The sequence below is a fragment of the Mastigoproctus giganteus genome, chromosome 4 (genome assembly GCF_048544385.1).
Source record: "Mastigoproctus giganteus isolate SK-2022 chromosome 4, ASM4854438v1, whole genome shotgun sequence".
In the NCBI taxonomy this organism is placed as follows: Eukaryota; Metazoa; Arthropoda; class Arachnida; order Uropygi; family Thelyphonidae; genus Mastigoproctus; species Mastigoproctus giganteus.
Window position 1 is genome coordinate 34,249,957 of NC_143578.1, and position 21,810 is coordinate 34,271,766.

General features: G+C 39.4%; 1 protein-coding gene across 1 annotated transcript in view; it reads right to left on the reverse strand.

Moving 5' to 3' along the window:
* Window positions 1-21,810, reverse strand: part of LTV1 (LTV1 ribosome biogenesis factor) — a 61,582-nt gene that overhangs the window by 32,541 nt on the left and 7,231 nt on the right. The window lies entirely within an intron of this gene.

Genomic DNA, 21,810 nt, shown 5'->3' on the forward strand with positions numbered 1-21,810 from the left:
GTCCCACAGGAACTAGTAGTTGTTGGTGACTCTATTGTCAGGGAAACAGGGAACATGCTATGTAAAAAGGATAGGTGAAACAGGACCATGGTATGTCTGCCAGGGGCAAAGGGTGATGACGTTGTAGAGTGGATATCATCTTTTAAGGGCACAAAAGGTGATATTGTTGTACACGTTGGCACTAATGATATTAAGAGTAGGAGACCGGTGGAATTACTTAATAAGTACAGGTCACTGTTGAAAAAAAAGCTGAATTAGGGTTGAATTTGAAAGTGTCCGCAATTCTACCCAGACACGATAGGTGGGAGTATATGATGAGAGCCTTGTCAATCAATTCAGCCCTGGAAAGATTGTGCAAGGCTCAAGGGGTAGAATTTTTTTCAGCCTGGTCTGTACTTGTTAACAGGAGAGACTGCTTCTACAGGGATGGGATACACTTAAATAGAAAGGGTGCAAGAATATTTGCTGATGCTATTGAGGCAGTGTTAGGTGAGTCGGAAAACTGCTAGCTTGGAGGGGATACAAGGACTAATAGATTAACAGTAGCCACTGGTAGAGGTGGAAGTGATTCTTGCACTGCTTCTATTGGAATGAGCAGCAGCCTGGAAAACAAGATGCAGGGGATTTCAGAGACTGCTGGGAGTCATTGCGGTACAAGTAAACACATGGGTTGTGTTAGGGTAGCTAAGAATAGGAACAGGGGCATGTATATTTGCATGTACACCAATGCTAGGAGATTGGTAAATAAATTTGATGAATTTGAAGTATTGCTCAAAACATCAAAGGCAGATATAGTTGGGATATCAGAGATGTGGTGTCACACAGATATAAGGAATGCAGAACTGGAATTTGGGGAGTACAATGTGTACAGGAAGGACAGACAGGATAGGAAAAGAGGAGGGGTTATGCTATTAGTTAAGAAACACATAAAATGCAAGGAAGCAAAGCCAGTCGACATCACTGGACAGTGCAGTGTTGAGTCAGTTTGGTGTGACATAAGCATAGGGAGATCAAAATTGAGAGTAGGAGTGTGTTATAGGCCTAATGACTCTGATGAGTATAATAAGAAACTGTACAGGGAAATAGAGTGGGCTAGTAAATCAGAGAGTCTTATAATGGGGGATTTTAATTTCCCAGATATTGACTGGAATTTGTGAGTTGGTCACTCACACACTAGCAAGGCTTTTGTCGATTTATTGGATGATTGTTTTCTACATCAGCATGTTCCAGAGGCAACTAGAGGGAGTAATAATCTTGATCTGATTATGAGTAGTGATTCTTCATGCATTAAGAATCTGCAAATAAAGGAACCACTCTTGATCTGATTATCAGTACTGATTCTTCATGCATTAAGAAACTGCAAATAAAGGAACCACTAGGTGGCAGTGATCACAGTGTGCTGAAGTGGGATTTACTCAAAGAGATAACTACCATCAGGGTAAAGGGAAGGGTTTTTGCTTTCGTAAAGGCGACTAAGGTGGTCTGAGACAGTATTTAAATTCTATACGGTGGGACCAACTGATGATGTTACCAACAGCAAATTCAAAATGGGAAGCATTCAAAGAATTTATCTTGGAAGCTACTAGACTTTACATACCAAATAAGAAATATTGTTCAAGATTTAGGCCTAAATGGACATCAGATGAACTAATGAGACATATGGCAGAGAAAAAAATGCATGGGATACATATAAATTAATGGGTGACATGGAAGCCTATGATAGATATAAGCTGGTCTGTAACTAAGTCACAAAGGAGATTAGGCAGGCAAAGGCAGATTATGAGAAATCTTTGGCAAAGGATGCAAATAAAAACAACAAAGAGTTCTTTACCTATGTAAACTCTAGAAGAGAAGGGATGAATCAGATTGGTCCATTGGATATTGATGGTTCCACTGTTGATGATTCTGCTCAGGTGGCTAACGAACTAAATGAGTATTTTGTACCTACATTCACCCATGAGGAGTTATCCAGGGAGGGGAATGCCAGAGGTGAGTTAGATGATTTTGTAATAACTGAGAGCAAAGTGGAGGAGAAATTGTTGAAGATAAACATAAGAAAGGTATCTGGGGTGGATGGGATCTATCCAGTTATATTAAAGGAGGCAGCAAAGGAAGTAAGGAAACCCTTAGCCATACTTATCAGAGCTTCATTGGACTCCGGGGAGGTACCCATGGACTGGAGATGTGCAAATTTGACCCCAACTCACAAAGGAGGAGCCGACCGGGCTAGCCGGGTGGGTAAAGTGCCTGCCTGGCAACCCAAAGGTCGCGGGTTCGATTCCCGCCTTGGGCTTGGATCAAAGTACTGCAAAAACCTTGGGAGGTGCATTATGGCCACAGAAGCCTTTGCGCCAACAACTACTAAAAAAAAAAAAAAAAAACAAAGGAGGATCAAAGGGTGACACAAGTAATTACAGACCTGTTAGTTTAACTTCTGTTCCAGGGAAATTAATGGAGACACTGGTTAAAGAAGCACTGCAGGATCATCTAGACAAGACTTCAGTTATAGCTCAGACACAGCATGGTTTTGTTAAGGGGAAGTCTTGTTTGAACAATATGATTGGATACTATGATGTGGTCACAAAGGAACTGGATGCAGGGAATAACTTTGATATCATATATTTGGATCTTAGAAAGGCTTTTGATACTGTTGCACATGGAAGACTGCTGCACAAATTGGAGCAGTGTGGCATTGGAGGCAAATTGCTGCTATGGATAAAGGGATGGTTGAGTGGGAGAAGACAGAGAGTGGTAATCAATGGACACTGCTCATTCTGGAATAATGTTATTAGTGGAGTCCCTCAGGGTTCAGTGTTGGGCCCATTGTTGTTTTCTGTATTTATAAATGATACTGATGATGGTATATCAAGCTTAATGTCCAAGTTTGCAGACAATACGAAGGTTGGCAGGGTTGTTAAGGACACTAATGATAGTACACTGCTGCAACAGGATCTAGAAAAGTTGAGCAGATGGGCTGAGAGGTGGCAAATGAAGTTTAACATTGACAAATGTAAAGTACTACATATGGGAAGCAGTAACCCCAGAGTGACGTATCAACTCTGGTACAACACTGGCAGTGGTAGAAAATGAAAAGAACCTGGGAGTAATTGTGCAGGCAGATATGAAGTTTTCTGAGCAGTGCATATGGTCTGCAAGAGTACCTTATAGTGTCTTGTCAATGATATACAGGAATTTTTCTAGCAGGGATAAGGAGGTGATTATCCCCTTGTATAAGGCAATGGTCAGGCCACACATGAGTACTGTATACAGGTCTGGAGGCCTCATTTTAAGAAGGATGTAGAGCTGTTGGAACGAGTACAGAGAAGGGCAACAAGAATAGTGAATGGAACAAAGGGTTGCTCTTAAGAAGAAAGGCTTAAATTTTGCAAATTACAGTGCCTAGAGACTAGGCACCTGCAAGGTGATCTGATTGAGGTGTAGCATTAGCATTAGCATTAGTAGAGGCATACGATGCAAGAAAGCAAGCTTATTCAGCATCAGCCCAAAAAAAAAAAAAAAAAAAAAAAAAACCCTCTCCCATTTCACCCCTCCGTTCGTTCGAAATACCTGTCCAGTTGAGCTTTAAATTTGTTTAGGCTATCAACTTCAACAACAAGTGATGGAAGTCGGTTCCACCAACCAACCACCCGCTGGCCAAAGGCAAATTTCCGCACATCTATCCGACATCCGTCCTTCCTCAATTTGAATTTATGCCCTCTGAGGTGATTATTCTGAGAAAGATGAAGAATCCCATTGGCATTGAGCATGCTCAAACCATTCAAGGCCTTATACACCTCTATCAGATCACCTCGCCGGTGCCTAGTCTCCAGACTCTGTAATTTGCAAAACTTAAGCCTTTCTTCGTAAGAGCAACCCTTTGTTCCATTTACTAATCTTGTTGCCCTTCTCTGTACCCGTTCCAGCAGCTCTACATCCTTCTTGAAATGAGGCCTCCAGACCTGTATACAGTACTCAAGATGTGGCCTAACCATTGCCTTATACAAGGGAATAATCACCTCCTTATCCCTGCTAGAAAAATTCCTGTATATCATTGACAAGACACCATGAGCTACTCTTGCAGCTCGTCTGCACTGCTCAGAGAACTTCATATCTCCCTGCACAATTACCCCCAGGTCCTTTTCATTCTCCACCACTGTCAGTGTAGTACCGCAGAGTTGATACGTTGCTCTGGGGTTACTGTTTCCCATATGCAGTACTTTACATTTGTCAATGTTAAACTTCATTTGCCACCTCTCAGCCCATCTGTTCAACCTTTCCAGATCCTGTTGCAGCAGCATAGCGTCAGTAGTGTCCTTGACGACCCTGCCAACCTTTGTATCATCTGCAAACTTGGACATTAAACTTGATATCCCATCATCAATATCATTCATAAACACCGAAAACAACAACGGACCCAACACTGAACCTTGAGGAACTCCACTAATAACATTAGTCCACGTTGAGCAGTGTCCATTGATTACCACTCTCTGTCTTCTGCCACTCAACCATCCCCTTATCCATAGCAGCAATTTGCCTCCAATGCCACACTGCTCCAATTTGTGCAGCAGTCTTCCATGTGCAACAGTATCAAAAGCCTTTCTAAGATCCAAATATATAATATCAAAGTTATTCCCTGCATCCAGTTCTTTTGTGACTCCATCATAGTATCCAATCAAATTGGTCAGGCAAGACCTGCCCTTAACAAAACCATGCTGCGTCTGAGCTATAACTGAATTCTTGTCTAGATGATCCTGCAGTGCTTCTTTAACCAGTGCCTCCATTAATTTACCTGGAACAGAAGTTAAACTAACAGGTCTATAATTACTTGTGTCAGCCTTTGATCCTCCTTTGTGAATTGGGGTTACATTTGCACATCTCCAGTCTATGGGTACCTCCCCTGAGTCCAAAGAAGCTCTCATAATTATGGCTAGGGGTTTGCATACTTCCTTTGCTGCCTCCTTTAATATAACTGGATAGATCCCATCCACCCCAGGTGCCTTTTTTATGTTTATCCTCAACAATCTCTCCTCCACTTTCCTCTCAGTTATTACAAAATCATCCAGCTCACTGCCAATGTTTACTTTACCTACATCATTCTCCTTCCTGAATAACTCCTCATGCGTGAATGTAGATGCAAAATACTCGTTTAGATTGTTAGCCACCTGAGCAGGATCCTCAACTGTTGAACCATCAATATCCAGTGGACCAATCTGATTCATCCCTTTCCTTCTCGAGTTCAAGTATGTAAAGAACTCTTTTCTGTTTTTCTTTGCATCCTTTGCCAAGGATTTTTCGTAGTCTGCCTTTGCCTGCCTAATCTCCTTTGTGACTTGGTTACAGACCAACTTATATCTATCATAGGCTTCCATGTCACCCATTAATTTATATGTATCCCATGCATTTTTCTTCTCTGCCACATGTCTCATTAGTTCATCTGACAACCATTTAGGCCTAAACCTTGAACAATATTTCTTAGTTGGTATGTAAAGCCTGGTAGCCTCCAAGATTAGTTCCTTGAATGCTTCCCATTTTGAGTTTGCTGTTGGTAACATCATCAGTTGGTCCCACTGTATAGAATTTAAATACTGTCTCAGACCATCATAGTCGCCTTTACGAAAACAAAAACCCTTCCCTTTACCTCTGATGGTAGTTACCTCCTTGAGTAAATCCCACTTCAACACACTGTGATCACTGCCACCTAGTGGTTCATTTATCTGCAGGTTCTTAATGCATGAAGAGTCACTACTGATAATCAGATCAAGAGTATTGCTCCCTCTTGTTGCCTCACGAACATGCTGGTGTAGAAAACAATCATCCAATAAATCCACAAAAGCCTTGCTAGTGTGCGAGTGACCAACCCACAAATTCCAGTCAATATCTGGGAAATTAAAATCCCCCATTATAAGACTCTCTGATTTACTGGCCCACTCTATTTCCCTGTACAATATCTTATTATACTCATCAGAGTCATTAGGCCTATAGCACACTCCTACTCTCAATTTTGATTTCCCTATGCTTATGTCACACCAAACTGATTCGGCACTGCCCTGTCCATCGATGTCGACTGGCTTCACTTCCTTGGACTTTATGTGTTTCTTAATTAATAGCATAACCCCTCCTCCCCTCCTGTCCTGTCTATCCTTTCTATACACATTGTATTCCCCAAATTCCAGTTCCGCATTACTTATATCTGTGTGACACCACGTCTCTGATATCCCAACAATATCTGCCTTTGATGTTTTGAGCAATACCTCAAATTCATCAAGTGAAATGGGAGAGGTTTTTTTTGGCTGATGCTGCATAAGCTTGCTTTCTTGCATCGTATGCCTCTACTAATGCTAATGCAATCCAAATAAATAATGTCACCATTACAGGAATTGCGTTGCATTGTACACATTACATTATAAAAAGCAATATTAAAAATCTACTGATCTCTATCATAATACTCGGTTATACAAATTTTTACAAGTTTACGAATGCTGGGAATTCTGAAATAAACAACGGTCAAAAATTTCTATGATTAAAAGATATATTCTATAGTGAAACATGATTTTTTTTTAGTCAACATGTGTTTTCTTTATCTTTTCCCTTAAATTAATTATTTTAAAGCTTGAAGCTGCAACAATATCTTCTAATCCTTTTCTTTTTTGGATGTGTGAACTTGATACTCTTTAATCGTAGTCTCTCAGATTGCAAGACATTTAAAATTTTCACTTGTGCTAGTCTGGTCTTAACTTTATTCAGGGCTATGAGCATTTCAGTAGCTTTCAAACAATGTCCAACAGTATTCCTACAAATCTGTAACCTGCTAACACATTTTGTGTTTGCATAATAAATTTTTAAATTTTGTTTGCAGTATGACACACAACATGTACCATTTACATTTACAAAACATTTTTGAACGATATAATAATGTGTAATTAATTTGCAATTTTTTTTCTTATTACATGATTCCATTTCTTTAATTTTTAAGAAACTGGTAATATTTAAATCTTTTTTATGTTGTTGTTTGGTTTTTAGAAGCATTAGCAACTAAGGCCATATTCCTCCGGGGATATGTGGTGGTCATTCCCTGACCTTTCCACATCCTCCGTATTTGGTGGCTCACGGACTCGAACCCCAGTCTAATCAAGAAGTGTGTGCTACGCACTGCTGCTCCTGCCCACGGAGGCGCCATATTTTTATGTTCCAGTAAAACTGGTAAAATTTCAGAATGTTTAATTTTCAGGTTTTAATTAATACTTTCTGTAAAACAAAATAAAAAGAAAATTTTAAAAAGTTTTCTATTAAAAGTTATTTACTGTCATTTTATACAGTTCAAGATATATTCCTATTGTATTCCCAGAAAGGCAGTTTTAAAGATATAATGGTCATAAAATCCCAATCTATTTAATGAAAAATTCAGAACTTCTTTAAAATTATAAGTCCATATATTCTGCTTATTTCCATTTCAGGTGTGTAACTTTATGGAAAACAAACAAAAGGGCAAAAATAGTTTAATACAGGTCTAAGAATGAAGTTCATTCATTCTTAGACACGTGAAATGAAACTCATTTCTCATGTCTAAGAATAGATTGGACCTTTATGACTGCTCCGAACTGAAGTTATTAATATCTTGTTGATGAATGATATACAGGGTGACAATTGTATTAGTTTAGCTAGAGTTTGAAGTACAGTCAGTTCTGCTACAAAGCGGTACATGTGCTCCTAAAAATCTCAGTGTTATGGTATTTCACATATTAAAAACAATAGGGCTTATAGGAAAAATAGGGACAGGGGCAGAGCACTCAAAAAAAAAAAAAAAAAATGTTCAGTGTGGTAAGTAAAACACTAAAAAAAGTTAGAAACCTAATAAAATTGCTAACATAGGTTTAAACATCTTACATTTTTAATAAATAAATAAATATTACAGTAAATATAGCACTGTAGTATATACATACTAATTGATATTTCTGTTCACCCGACATTTTTTTTTTGGATTATAAAATTTAAAACAGTAAAAAAGATAAGCAATCAATAATGACAAAAACGGCATGCACAAATTGCACAAGTGAAATATGGAGCAAAAAGTATGAAGCTTAAAAATAGAAATGAAGAAAAGATTCTGAAAATTTATGTTTTTTATGACTGGAGATTTCATGGAAGGGAAAACACATTTCACCATGATAACAAAACACCCACAGAATTCCAGCTATCGGTATTACTGCAAATGCAATAAGATCGAGTTTACTACCTGTTTATAATAGACTGTGCCAACAGAAAAGCCCAATAAACCAGGAACTGCAAATTGTTTTTTGGTATTGACCTCCAGAAATGTGCTCCTTCACTCACGAAATTTCTGTTTGAACAAAAAAATGTGAGCTCCTGAAAACATGAGTCGGCCTACAACATCACCTATTATCTTGTGAATACAGCGAATGACAAGTGTGGCTCCGACCAATACACTACAATAAATGGGAAATATAGCTCTCACACATTTGACGTTTGATATTTTTTAAGCTGCATAAACTTGTATGTATTGCTGCGCAGCTCGCTACATTCTGCCTGGTGCTGGGTTTTGCATTCACCTGGTGTTACTCACGAACGAAATTGCATAAACACAAAAATCGCATTGTTCCCTAATATATCAGTAGCGTTGAACCAATTCGCATTGCTAAAATGCACGTTATAGCAGAACTGACTGTACTGTAAGTTTTTCATTAAATTATTTAACAATAGCTTATCACTACAGTACTCACATCTCTGTAATTAAAAAAGTGAACTCATAGAAGGTGAAAGGTGAAAAATAATTAAAACTAACTATTTAAAACATGCCCTAAGGAAAAAAGCACACAACTTTTTCCCAGGTTATAGTCTATAAAAATCAGAATTGTGTATTAAAAACCAAGAGCCTCAACATAAAACTTTTGACATCATCATCAGTTGGTTTTATGGAAAGAGAAGAAGGTGACAGACTTTATAGTGATCTCAACTCGGCATTACTGTATCGCATGTTGGAAATTTATGAGTTCTATGAATTCACTTTTTTAATTACGGAATTAGAGGTGAGTACTGTAGTGATAAACTACTGCTAAATAATTTAATAATAATACAGGGTGATTAAAAAAATAGTCTCAAAACATAATAAAAATGAAAATTGGCATATATTTATCCTTAGGATATATGCAAATGGACAGAAATCTTTGTCCTATGGACCCTATATGCCCTCAATATGAATCCTACGTCACACACTGATTCAATATTCTCTGATGTCCACATGAAAGTGAGGAGATACACTGTCTTGCTGGAAATGAAATGAGCAGAAGCCTGATGAAGTTTGAGCATGTTGAGGTAAATGTATCCCACTAATCGTCTCTTCCATAAAAAAATGCCATTTTTTTGGTTTAGATTCAGTGCATCACATCCAAACATTGTAGGATTGGCTTTGCTACTGAAAACAAGCTGTGCTGCAATGCCATTCACCTTTCCCCTTTCTGTTGAAAGTCACAGCAAACTCAGTATTGTATTCCTTGCATTAACTGCATCTTCAGTAGTGCATTTTCAAATCCTTGGCCCATTGGCTGCAGTTTAGATGAGGTATTCGGGAGGAAGAAAACAAGTTTCACACTTGTAAGTTTCAAAATTACCGAGTGAAGGTGAGCAGGGCAGTTATCGACAATCAATGCGATTTTTCTGTTTTCTTTCGTCATCTTTCTATTGAAATTTAAAATGCACTGCTCAAAAATTTCACTTGTCATCCAAGATTTTTTGTTGTAGTTGTAGTCCAACTCTAACGACTTTACTCCTTTGAAACATTGGGGTTACTTGCTTTTGCCTATTACCAAAAGCTTCAGTTTTTCATTACCAGCCATGTTTGCACCAACCAACACTAATTCTCTCCTTACTATTTTTTACCACCTAAACATTTATCACCTTTAAAAGTCAGTATCTTGTTCAGCAAACATTTAAAAAATTGACATGCTTCATCAACGCTGAATATGTCTTTGGGCTCGTAGCCCTCCATAAGTTTTTTCAAAACAGTTTCCAATGGGTATAGTTTTCTTCGATTGCAACTCCACTTTCATCAGAAATAACTTTTTCAAGTAAGCCATGGTGCTCTTTAAATTTGTCCAGTCAACCAGAACTGGCTTGGAATGTTTTATGCTAGAAAAGATGAGTACTCCATAGCCTTTTCTTTATTAATGGCCCTGATATTGGCACGTTTTCGTCTCGAATCAACTTCATTCACTTAAAAACTGCTTCATCTACATCTTCAAACAGGAATAATTTTGGACGCTTCCGAATGGATCCCTTTTCCTCAAACAGTTTGAAAATCGAAAGTTTTTCAGAATGGTTAACATACTACTGGCAGGAATACCAGATTTTAAAGTAATTTTTTTTTTACACCCCAATCTCCACTATTAAGCACTTCCACTTTTTCACACCACACTCAAGGATTTCCTCTTAGACACTCTAAGGTTACTTGCACAGCCGCTAAAACAAAACTGATTCAGGGACCACTTGTACCTGCCATGTAAACAGAGACAGATGAAATTTAGTGAAGTGTGGATGAGCCATTTTTTCGAAACAACAGATGAATTTCTGGAATAAAGGAAAATCACTCGCTCCTAATTCTCTAAGGGAATGCTTACAGTAGAAAACAGGTTGACTAGAGCCAATGTCTGCATCAGAAATATGCCTTAATCTTTGCCAATGGCTGTGGACACAGATAGCAGTTGATCAGTGCAATTTCTAGGTACAGTAGTGTATAGGTTTTACTTCTTTTTAGCCATTGCTGAACCACTGCTGGCCAAAGGTCTCTCCCAAAACCTTCCATTTTTTTCTATCCCGCACCATGGTTGGCCAGTTTCCTCCTCCAGGGTTTTATAGGTACCACTAAATTGTAGAATGTTTTAGCTCTTAATTTGTGTAATTAATCCCTTTAGCTCTTAAAAGCTAAAGGATTAATTCTTAATCCTTTTAGTTCTTAATTTGTGCTTTCTACAGCATCAGCTTTATTGCCTAAAGGCCAGAGTGAAAACAATGTGTACCTACCCAGGTCTCTCAAAATCAGTTCATTATATGGAAATTTTCTTCATTATAAGGAAACTATTTTCAATGTAATGACCAAGTGGAAATCAAAAAAGTTTGCAACATAGAAAATTTGTTTTTTGGAAGTTTGTTAAAGAGAGGTTTGTTGTTTGTTATTTGGTTTTTAGGAGCATTAGCAACTAAGGCCATATTGCTCCGGGATATGCGGTGGTCATTCCCTGACCTTTCCGCATCCTCCGTATTTGGTGGTGACGGGCTCAAACCCCGATCTAATCAAGAAGCGTGTGCTATGCACTGCTGCTCCTTCCCACCTGGCTATGGAGGCGCCTGTTAAAGAGAGGTCCAACTGTACTCATACTAATTGATTTAAATTGTGATGGTCCTTTCCGTAACATGTATGAAAGTCACAATAGTCTCTGCAAACTAGATGTCATAAAATGCTTTTTCTCAATGTGACAAGAATTACATTTCTGAAAAGGATTTTTAAAAAAATTTTCAGTTTATCTATCATTTGGTATTTCAGAATTTGCTGTCAAAAGCGGGGTTAATATTTCATGAACATCTATAGTGCTTACTTCTTTTTGATCCTGAATAATAAATGCCTATGGTTTTGTCAATTAGTTCATATATAAAACAAATTAGTTAAAGTACACAGTGCATTACATTTCAGGCTTGTTAGCAAATAGTAATTATGTGCAAACCAAGAATACCTCATTTCCACACATCCACCACATTGCCCCTTCATTCCTCCAACCATGGCAACAAACATGTTGCTATGGTTGGAGGAATGGCAACAGACAATATCCAGATCTGCATAGCAACAAACAATATCCAGATCTTTAGCTACAATATACAGTATACAGATAGCCTATGTGATATATATGAATATATAACAATTGCCAGATTTCTACTGGTCCTATTTTAATGAAATTGAGAAGGCTCAACAAATTGTTCTAACAGAGCAAAATATAAAATTTCACAAAAATCCATTCATTGCAAGTAGAGTTATTAGGTTGGTTGGCTGGATTGAGTTTTATTGGTGCATTAGCAACTAAGGCTATAACACACCAAACCCAGGCCATATGGAACAAAGCAGTTAAACTTTCAGTGACCTAATGAATTAGATCACCTTGTCAAAGATATACAGGGTGATTCACTACCAGTGCGACAAACTTGCAGGAGGTGTAGGGGGCACAAAGACGAATCGGAATCACATAGCATTGCATGGTCCGAAATGCCTTCGTCATGCGGTAGAGGACGTTGAATGGGAGGTCGTGTGAACAGTGATCCCGCTGGAAGTCAGCATTTGCGAACCGTTTCTGTTGAAGAAACCAAGTAGCAAAAGTCCTCCAGAGTGGATAATCTGAGGGGCTCCAATGATTGGACACGTTGCAGATGGTATGAACTCATTTGGTTTGTTGACAGTATCCTCCATACAGTGGATTGGGAAATACCCAATCGTTGGCCTATCGCTCGAGTACTCGTACTCGGATTGCCTTCTGCAAGACGTAGGACATCCTCCTCATTGTCTGGCGTCCTCGTCGTTCGCTCTCGATTCATGGTACCTCTAGTGAAACAACCAGTCTCACATAACCTTCTGTGCACATGTGCGAAAATCATATGATGAGGAGCACGCCTGTGCGGGAAACGTTCCTGGTACAAGCGCAGAGTGGCACGCCCGTTACAGTCTGCAGCTCCATACACGAGGTGCATGTCGGCCAGTTCAACGTTTGAATACGCGTCCATCCTACTGCCTCGGGAACCGGTTCGCAAATGCTGACTTCCAGCGGGATCGCTGTTCACGCGACCTCCCATTCAACGTCCTCTACCACATGACGAAGGCATTTCGGAATCACATAGCATTCCATGCAATGCTATGTGATTCCGATTCATCTTTGTGCCCCCCCTACATCTCCTGCAAGTTTGTCGCACTGGTAGTGAATCACCCTGTATAACAATACAGGAATAAAAAGGTATAAAATATATAACAAAAAAAGAAATAATAATTAAAAAGTATACTTTAAATGCAAGTAAACTGGTTTATTGATTTTATATACTGTGGCTAAAAACAGCAGACACAAGGTCATTATCAGACAATATCTGACTGTGTATAAGGCTCAGCCAAATGACTAAAAGTGGAAAAATATAAAACACATTTGTGTCTATAATGTGGACTCTCAATTAAAATGTGATGAATGGTTAAAAAGGTGCCACAGTTCTCACACATAGGAAATAACTATGTTCCATCCAGAGGCAAGCTAGAACAACTTCCTCTCTATGGTTTGTGTGCAGACTAGACTGCCAGTGTTGGATTACAGGCTTTACCTGATACAACTTGTTCATAATCTGCCCATGCCAAGGTTACTGCCAGTGGGAGAGTAATATAGAGAATATTAGCTGCCTGTAGTCTGATTGGCAGTCGGATTGACAGGCTACTGCTGTTATGGGGTTGCGGCAACCTGGCTGTAGCGTCAGCCAGTTCGTTATCCTTGATCCCAATGTGGCTTGGGATCCAGCAGAAACGGATGCCGAATGAACTTTCAGAAAGAGAATGTAATGTCTGCTGGATCTTGGTCAGAAATGGATGAGGATTATATCTCATCCCCAATAAAGCCTGTAGTATACTTAAAGAGTCAGTATACACCATACAACTTTAGTACTTGTGGGATTTAATGCGATCCAAGTCTAATTCTATAGCATACAACTTGGCCGCGTATATGCTGAATTTGTGAAGAAGCTTCCCAGATATAGTGTTATCTGGGAAGATGACAGTAGATCCATCAGATGACTCTGACTTCAAGCTATCAGTAAAGACACACAAGAAATCCAGAGTATTTGGCTCAGTAGGCAGCATAGAGTTGTCAGTAGAAGATGGGATGATGGCCTTACCCCACTTTTTAATGGGGAAGTTGCATGATGGTAAGCGAGCATGCCAGGGTGAAAGTAGTTGCCTTGGTGCCTGGGCAACATTGTCTACCATGATATTAAGCTCTCTGAGCAGCTCTTGGATATGGATACCAAAGGGACAGTTGGAAGTCTCACGAGTATTATAGTTTCCCATAGTGTCTCAAAAATGGATGTCCACATAGGGTTGTCTGGCAGAGATTTCAGTTTAAAAGTGACAACTGCTTTTACTGGAGGGATAGTGGTGGTTCACCTGCTTCGAAGTATAACCTCTGGACAGGGGAAGTTCTAAATGCTCCGGTAGCAATGTGGATGGATTGATAGTGAACTGCGTCTAGCCATCATAGTATGCTGTTTTCTTACTGATGCACACACTTCAGATAATCTAATTTAGACCAGACAAGTGCGCAACCATACAGGCAGAGTACAGTGCAGCGGTCTGCTCCCCAATTATTGGATGAGATGGCTCATAGGAGATTCAATCCCCTTGTACACTTCATCCACAGCTGACAGATATGTGGTAGAAATGTCAACTTATTATCAAATATAAGTCCCAAGAATTTTGTGTCAGGTACTACTGGAATGATGTTTTGTCCAAGTGTGAGTTCTGATTCAAGGTGGAGGTTCCATTTGCAACAGAAGTGTACACAGACGGACTTCTGAGGCAAGAACCTGAAACCATTAGCCATTGCCCAAGTGTTCATGTGGTCAATGGTATGCTGCAATTGCCTTTTGATAACCCTCATGTTGCATGACTGCAAAAAGATGTTAAAGTAATCAACGAAGAGGGCACTGTTTGTGGTTGGAGGAAGTTGTTCAATAACAGAATTAACTTTGATAGCAAAAAGCATAACGCTTAGAACTGAACCTTGGGGGACTCGCTACTGTTGGAAAAAAAGATCAAGAGAGAATGAATCCCATACAAACTTGGAATGATCGGTTCAATAAAAAATTTTTAATAAAAAAGGCTATATGATCCCTAAGACCAAGTTTATAGATATCTTTTAGAATTCTAAATTTCCAAGCCATGCCATACGCTTTTTCCATATAAAAAAAAACTGACACCAGGTGTTTGCATTTCAGGAAAGCATCTCAGACAGATGTTTCCATTTTTATTAAATGGTCAAGTGTTGATCTATTCCTTTGGAAGCCACAATGTACCTTGGAAAGGAGGTCATTTGTTTCTAGTTACCACACGAGCAATGACCATCCTTTCCAGGATCTTGCACAAGAAGCTTGTCAGAGCAATGGGACAGTAATTATTGGGAATTTTGGTCCTTTCCTTGCTTAGGGAAGACAAGAATGATTACTTTATGCCAGGAGTCTGGAAACTGGTCTTCAAGATATATTCTGTTGTAAAGACAGAACAGCCAATCCATAGATTCTGAGGAAAGATGTTTGATCATCTCATAATGGATGTCATCTGGCCCGACAGCACTCACTTGGGATAGAGATAGTGACGCTTTCATTTCATATTCAGTGAAAGGCTGGTTATATGCCTCACAGTTATTTGAAGATAATTTCAAATGCTGTTTTTCAGCTTTTTGTTTGAGGGCCAGAAACTGAAGGGCTTAAGACATTTCAGCAGACACTGGAAAATATCCCCCCCCCAGAGTGTTCACAATTGCAGTTGAGTGTGCACTTGCACGTCCATTATGTTCTAGGATTGATGTAGTGTGTGATGCATATCTGCCCTTCATCTTCTGGACTTTGTCCCAGGCGAGTTTAGGTGACATTATCCTGGTGATGGAAGAAGTGAAGCAGATCCAAAATTCCTTTTGATTCTCACATATAATGTAGCATGCTTTTGTGCATGCATATTTGAAGGCTATTAGATTATCTGTCTGTGGTGGGATAATGACAAAATACCCCCCCCCCCACGCCTTGTTTTTAGCTTTCCTTGCTGCTATACATTCAGCATTCCACCATGCTTTCGAATACAGCAGAAACCGTATCGACGTCTTCGGAATTGCAATTGCCGCTGCCATTGGGTTATTAATTGGCTCCTTGCTGACTATGGTGGTATTTAACAATGCCAGATGCTCGAAGACATTCCAGTCAGCATAATCAATCTTCAACCGTGGTATCTTGGATGAGTGACATGGTCTACCTTTACAAAGGGTGGATATCAGAGGGAAGTGATCACTACCATGAAATTGTCTTCTACCTCCCATGTAAAAACAGAGAGGAGAGAAGGAGAGCATATAGAGAGGTCAATCACAGTAAGTGTATGGGTAGGCATGTGGAAAAGAGTGCTAGTTCCCACATTTAGGAGGGCCAGGTCACTGATTTCCAGCATATTCTCAATAGGCTGACCCGTTTCACTGATGTCTGCACTATCCCCACAGAGTGTGTCTATTAAAATCCCCTACTAGAGGATTTTAATGGACACAATATGAACAGCAATTGCCTAATGAGATCATCAAGGTTTGCCTAGGGGATGTCGTTCCCAGGTAGCAAATAGATGGAATCAACAGTTAAGAGGAACTTACTGTTATTTGAATTGCTACTGCCTCTAAGTTGATGGTAATTGGAGTAGCATGAAAAAGTAGTATGGTTACCCACAAGGATGGTGATTCCTCCATGGGCAGGTCCAACTCCACCTCTGTCTTTATGAATAATTGAACAGTTGCACAAGTGTCCTCATTAGCCTATAAACAGGTCTCCTGTAAGCATAAGCAGGTTGGCCCATGCTTACAGAGAAGGGTCTTGATGTTACCACAATTCCGACGGCATCAACGGCAGTTCCATTGTAAGAATTTAAATGTGGTCTTTCTTAAGATTTGAGTCCGTCCAGTTGCTTCTGAAGGCTTTGTTTTCTAAGTCCTCGATTTATCTCTCTTTGAAAAGAATGAGCATTGGCCTGTATCCATTTCTTCTTCTTTCCCAAAGAGTTCCAGGAGAGACTGGTCCTGTACCTCATTAACTTCTACACCCATTTTTTCCTGGGTTGGTTGTAGTTCTTGTGGGGTTTTTTTGGCTTTCTTACTCACTTGGTTTCAGTAGTGGTGGAAGGCTAGGAGGTACTGATATTGGAAGCAGCTGACTGTATTTCTCGGGTTGGTTTATTGAGAACTCAATAAATAGCATGTAATAGGAGTGAATGACTCTTTTAGTGGGATAGTCATGTCAGTTTGCATTGCAATGGAATGTTTCTCTGCAACTTTCTCTGCATATGTAGGCTTTTTGCTATTTATTGGCTTGACTGCTTTCCATGCCTTCTGATAGGATATGCTCAGTTTTGCCTTGAGCATTAGTGTCTCTTTTTCCTCTTTCCGCCACTAGCATGCCCTTGAATATGCGGGGTACTCATCTTTGCAGATGACACAAGTGGGTTTAGTGGCTGTATATGCAGTGCCTTTCATGGCCTTTTGCACCACAGCAAGCACAGGCAGGCACTCCATGACATGTCACCTGCGAAGGCCCGTATTTTTGGCATATAAAACATTGAATCAGATTTGTGATATATGGTCTTATATTGCAGTTTATGCACCCAGCTTTTATCAACTTAGGAGATGTTGGAGAGTTAAACGTAAGGATGAGGTTTCCAGTTAATACTAACTTACCATCCTTAAGCATGGAAATTCTTTTAACTGCTACCACTCCCTGTGGCTTTAGTTTGGAATGGATTTTCTCCTCAGTAATCTCAAGTAGGTCCCACTCTGAGATGACATCTCTTGGATAGTTTAGTGTTCTATGAGGTATCACCGTAATTGGCATTGCTCCTACTGATGTGGCTTGGAGTAGCTGCTCTGAGTGTCGTTTTTGGCTTAAATTAAGAGGTCTCCAGAACGAAGCCTCTTAACTGATTTCAGGGAACCTGCTATCCCTCTAAACCCTTCTGTATAAAGAATGGTAACATTTTCCCAATGGATTTTCCAGTTTGTAAATGTATTATCAGGAATCTTGGAGTGGGACTTGATGGTACTTCAGTTCGGGGTCTCTGTCTTGCATTGACATTGTCTCATTCTAAGATTTGGTTTACAAAGAAGGACCAGGTTGGACTCCCAGAAGAAATAACTTTATCAGGATTCATAGTGATTTTTGCTTTTGTTCAGTGTCCAGTCTCCCCATCCACCACAGAGTCCAAGTGGGACACCTACTACCCAGCAAGCAATAAATGTGCTTGGGAGTGGGACACCAGGGCCACCCAGACAATATACTTGCACCACCACCAGCCCGAATCCTGTCCCTCACACCATGAGGGTAGAGGCATGGGGTTGACGGATGGATGGACAGGATGAAGACAACAGGCATATCATGCATATATGCCGAGGTGCCAAAAATAAGTCCATGATATATCTTGTATATTGTTACTATAAAATTCTGTGTTATTATGGTCAGTTTGTGTATCACTGCATTTTAAATGTCAGTAAGTCTGCACCACAAGAAGTTCTGGAAAAGGCAAAGTGCAACATATGGACAACTGATCCTTTCTATTTTTAATTGTTTAATCATAATTATTACTGAATTCCAAATTATCTAAACTATATTAAATGTAAGCTCAGTGGAACAGTTGCCTTATTTTAAATTAAAATTTTTGTTGCCTTTCATGCAGATGGTTTTCACTTCTAATAGCACTTGTGTTTAATCAGTCTATCACACGTCAGAAGTAAAAACAAATTTTTTTGCAGAACATCATACTCTGTTTTATTTTTGAATATAATATGCAAAAACTATATTGCATTTTTTATTATCACAGAACTGGCACCACAGTTTGCCAATTTTTTTAGTGCAATCTCAGAAAACAAAATCTTCCAGAAGTATTGAGAATACACAGCACAAGATGGCATTAGTTTATAAGTGGCAACAAACCACTAGAAGTGTCATTCTCTGTAATGTTTCAGTTTATATAGAACAATCCAAATAAAACCATGCTTATAAGTTTTGTAATGTAGTAATAGTAATCATGGCATGTGATGCAAGAAAGCAAGCATATGAGCTTATGTAGCATCAGCCAAAAAATAAAAAAATTCACACAACCATTCCCTCTAAATGTTTGTCTAGTTCCTCCTCAAATTTATTTAACCTATCAACTTCCACAATGACAGATGGAAGTTTGTTCCAGCAATTAACCACCCGCTGACTAAAGGAAAATTTCAGCACATCTATTCTACAGCTATCGTTCCTCAATTTGAATTTATGTCCCCTTAGGTTCATAATCTGAACAAGTGGAAGAATCCCATTAGAATTCAGCGTGCTCAACCCATTCAAGGCCTTATACACCTCAATCAGATCACCTCACAGATGCCTAGTCTCCAGCCACTGCAATTTGCAGAACTTAAGCTTCTCTTGGTAAGAGGATCCCTTCATTCCCCTCACCAATCTGTTGCCCTTCTCTGTACACGCTCAAGCAAATCTACATCCTTCCTAAAATGAGGTCTCCAGACCTGTATGCAGTACTCAAGGCGTGGCCTGACCATTGCCTTATACAGAGGGACAATCACTTCCTTTTCCCTGCTAGCAAAATTTCTGTATATCATTGACAAAACCCCATGAACTGCTCTGGCAGCCTGTCTGCATTGCTCAGAAAATTTCATATCTGACTGCACAATTACTCCCAGGTCTTTTTCATTTTCTACCTCCCTAAGTGTAGCAAGAAGCTTATTTAGCTTCTTGCTACACAAGAAGCTGTATAAATACACCTGATCAGATTTGGAACTAGGGTGGGATGAGCAGGGCGCCAGCCCCAGGTGCAGCGTTTTAAGGGTGCACTCGACCAGTTATACATTTTAATATTGCTTCATTTTTTATTTAATTACAGTCAGATCTGTATAACAAACTTCTTTATAGCGAATTTTTTTTGAATACCTTTCAGTAATTATATTTAAAATAGTTTCCGTAGAAAGACGAAAATTTCCATATAATGGACAGATTTCGAGAAACTTAACTTTGTAAGCATTGTTCCCACCTCCGGCCTTTAGGCAATTAGAAAGCGTGAATTAAGGGTAAGGGATTACCGTTCCACAATGTAAGTGGTGCCTATAAAATCCCACCAGCCACCTATTCTACATACTGAGAAGTCGCGCTAATCAATTCTTTCTACAGCCAGTCAGAAGATTAAGGCATATTTTGACATGGATAATAGCCTCTAGTCAACCTGTGTTCTTTGTTTACAATAAAAATAAAAGTTTTATTAAAGGAAATACTGAATTATCTTTGTACATGTTACATCTGATTCCACAAATATTTGTGAGAGGTGAAAAAATTTATAAATTCGAGATTTATAATCACTGAAAAAATATTAGGGAGGAACAGCGTTTTACAAATTTCGAAAATAACGAGAAACTCCAATTACAAATTTCTATAAAGTATGATACATTTTGTGACGTCATATTTCTGAGCTTTTTGGTTTGTCCTAAAGTGCTATTTAATCCTCCAGTGCAAGTACTGTATTTCACTTGAATCACAAGTGCTCGAAGTGTGAGTGCAGAAGCAGGTCTACAAGAAACGAAAGTGTTAATTCAAATTTTGTTGTTTCGTCTCCACATTAAAAAAGTAAGTTTCAATAAACTGTTATAAACAAACCTTTCTTTTATGTACTGTACTTACCGTATTTCCCCATGTTTAAGACGCACCTTTTTTCGAAAAATTTGGGGTCTAAAAACTGGGTGCGTCTTATACAGTTGTTGCAGATTTTTTTTTTTACTTGCATTTCCCGCTTTTTCACGCTTGTTGTCTTTGCGCTCATTGTTTCGCACTTGTTACCGGTATATTAGGTTATGTTTTGCCACGTTCTGCCCAGAAATGGCTCAGAAAAGATTTTCGTACAGTGCTGAATTCAAGTTAAAAGTGATCCAGTTTGCAAAAGTGAATGGAAATCGTGCTGCTGAACGTAAGTTTGGTCCTCCTCCAACTGAGAAAACAATCCAAGACTGGCTACGGGAAGAAGAAACCCTACTGAAAATGCCACGGCAGAAGAAGGCCATTAGAGGAAAGTCAGCAAAATGGCCTGATTTAGAGAGGGAATTGAAGATATGGATTGAGGAGCAAAGGGCAATTGGAATTCCTGTGTCCACAAAGATGGTTCAGCATGAGGCAAGAAGAATTGCTGATAAAAAAGAAGTTACTGATTTCAAAGGAAGACACAATTGGTGCTTCAGGTTCATAAAACAGAATGGACTAAGCATGCGTACATGCACTAGACTTGCCCAAAAGATGCCTGAAAGCTATGAGCAGAAGGTCCTTGAATTTCATTATTTTGTCATTCAATGTCGGAAGACATCAGTTTGAGTTGGGACAGATTGCAAATATGGACGAAGTCCCCCTTCAATTTGACGCCCCAAGTAACAGAACTGTTGATAAGAAGGGGGTGAAAACTGTAACTGTGAAGACAAGTGGACATGAAAAGAGCCATTATACAGTTGTTCTAGCTTGTTGTGCTGACGGAACCAAGCTGCCTCCTATGGTGATTTTCAAACGCAAAACAATGCCAAAAGAAGACATTCCTCGAGTAGTTTTTTTTTTTTTGGGAGCATTAGCAACTAAGGCCATATTGCTCCGGGATATGCGGTGGTCCTTCCCTGACCTTTCCGCATCCTCCGTATTTGGTGGTGATTGTCCACGTTCACGACAAGGGTTGGATGGATCAGGATGGGATGAAGATCTGGTTTGGGAAAATTTGGAGCAGGAGACCAGGTGGGCTCTTACGCAAACCTGCCCTATTGGTGCTTGATCAGTTCAGGGCACACATAACAAAAAACACAAAGAAGATTGCTGCAGAGCAAAAAACAAAACTTACCGTCATATCTGGAGGCTTGACATCCCAGCTCCAACCACTTGATGTCAGCATTAACAAACCCTTCAAAGCTGCCATGAGATGAATGGAACCAATGGATAAAGTCTTCTGGGGACAATTTGACACCAGCAGGAAGA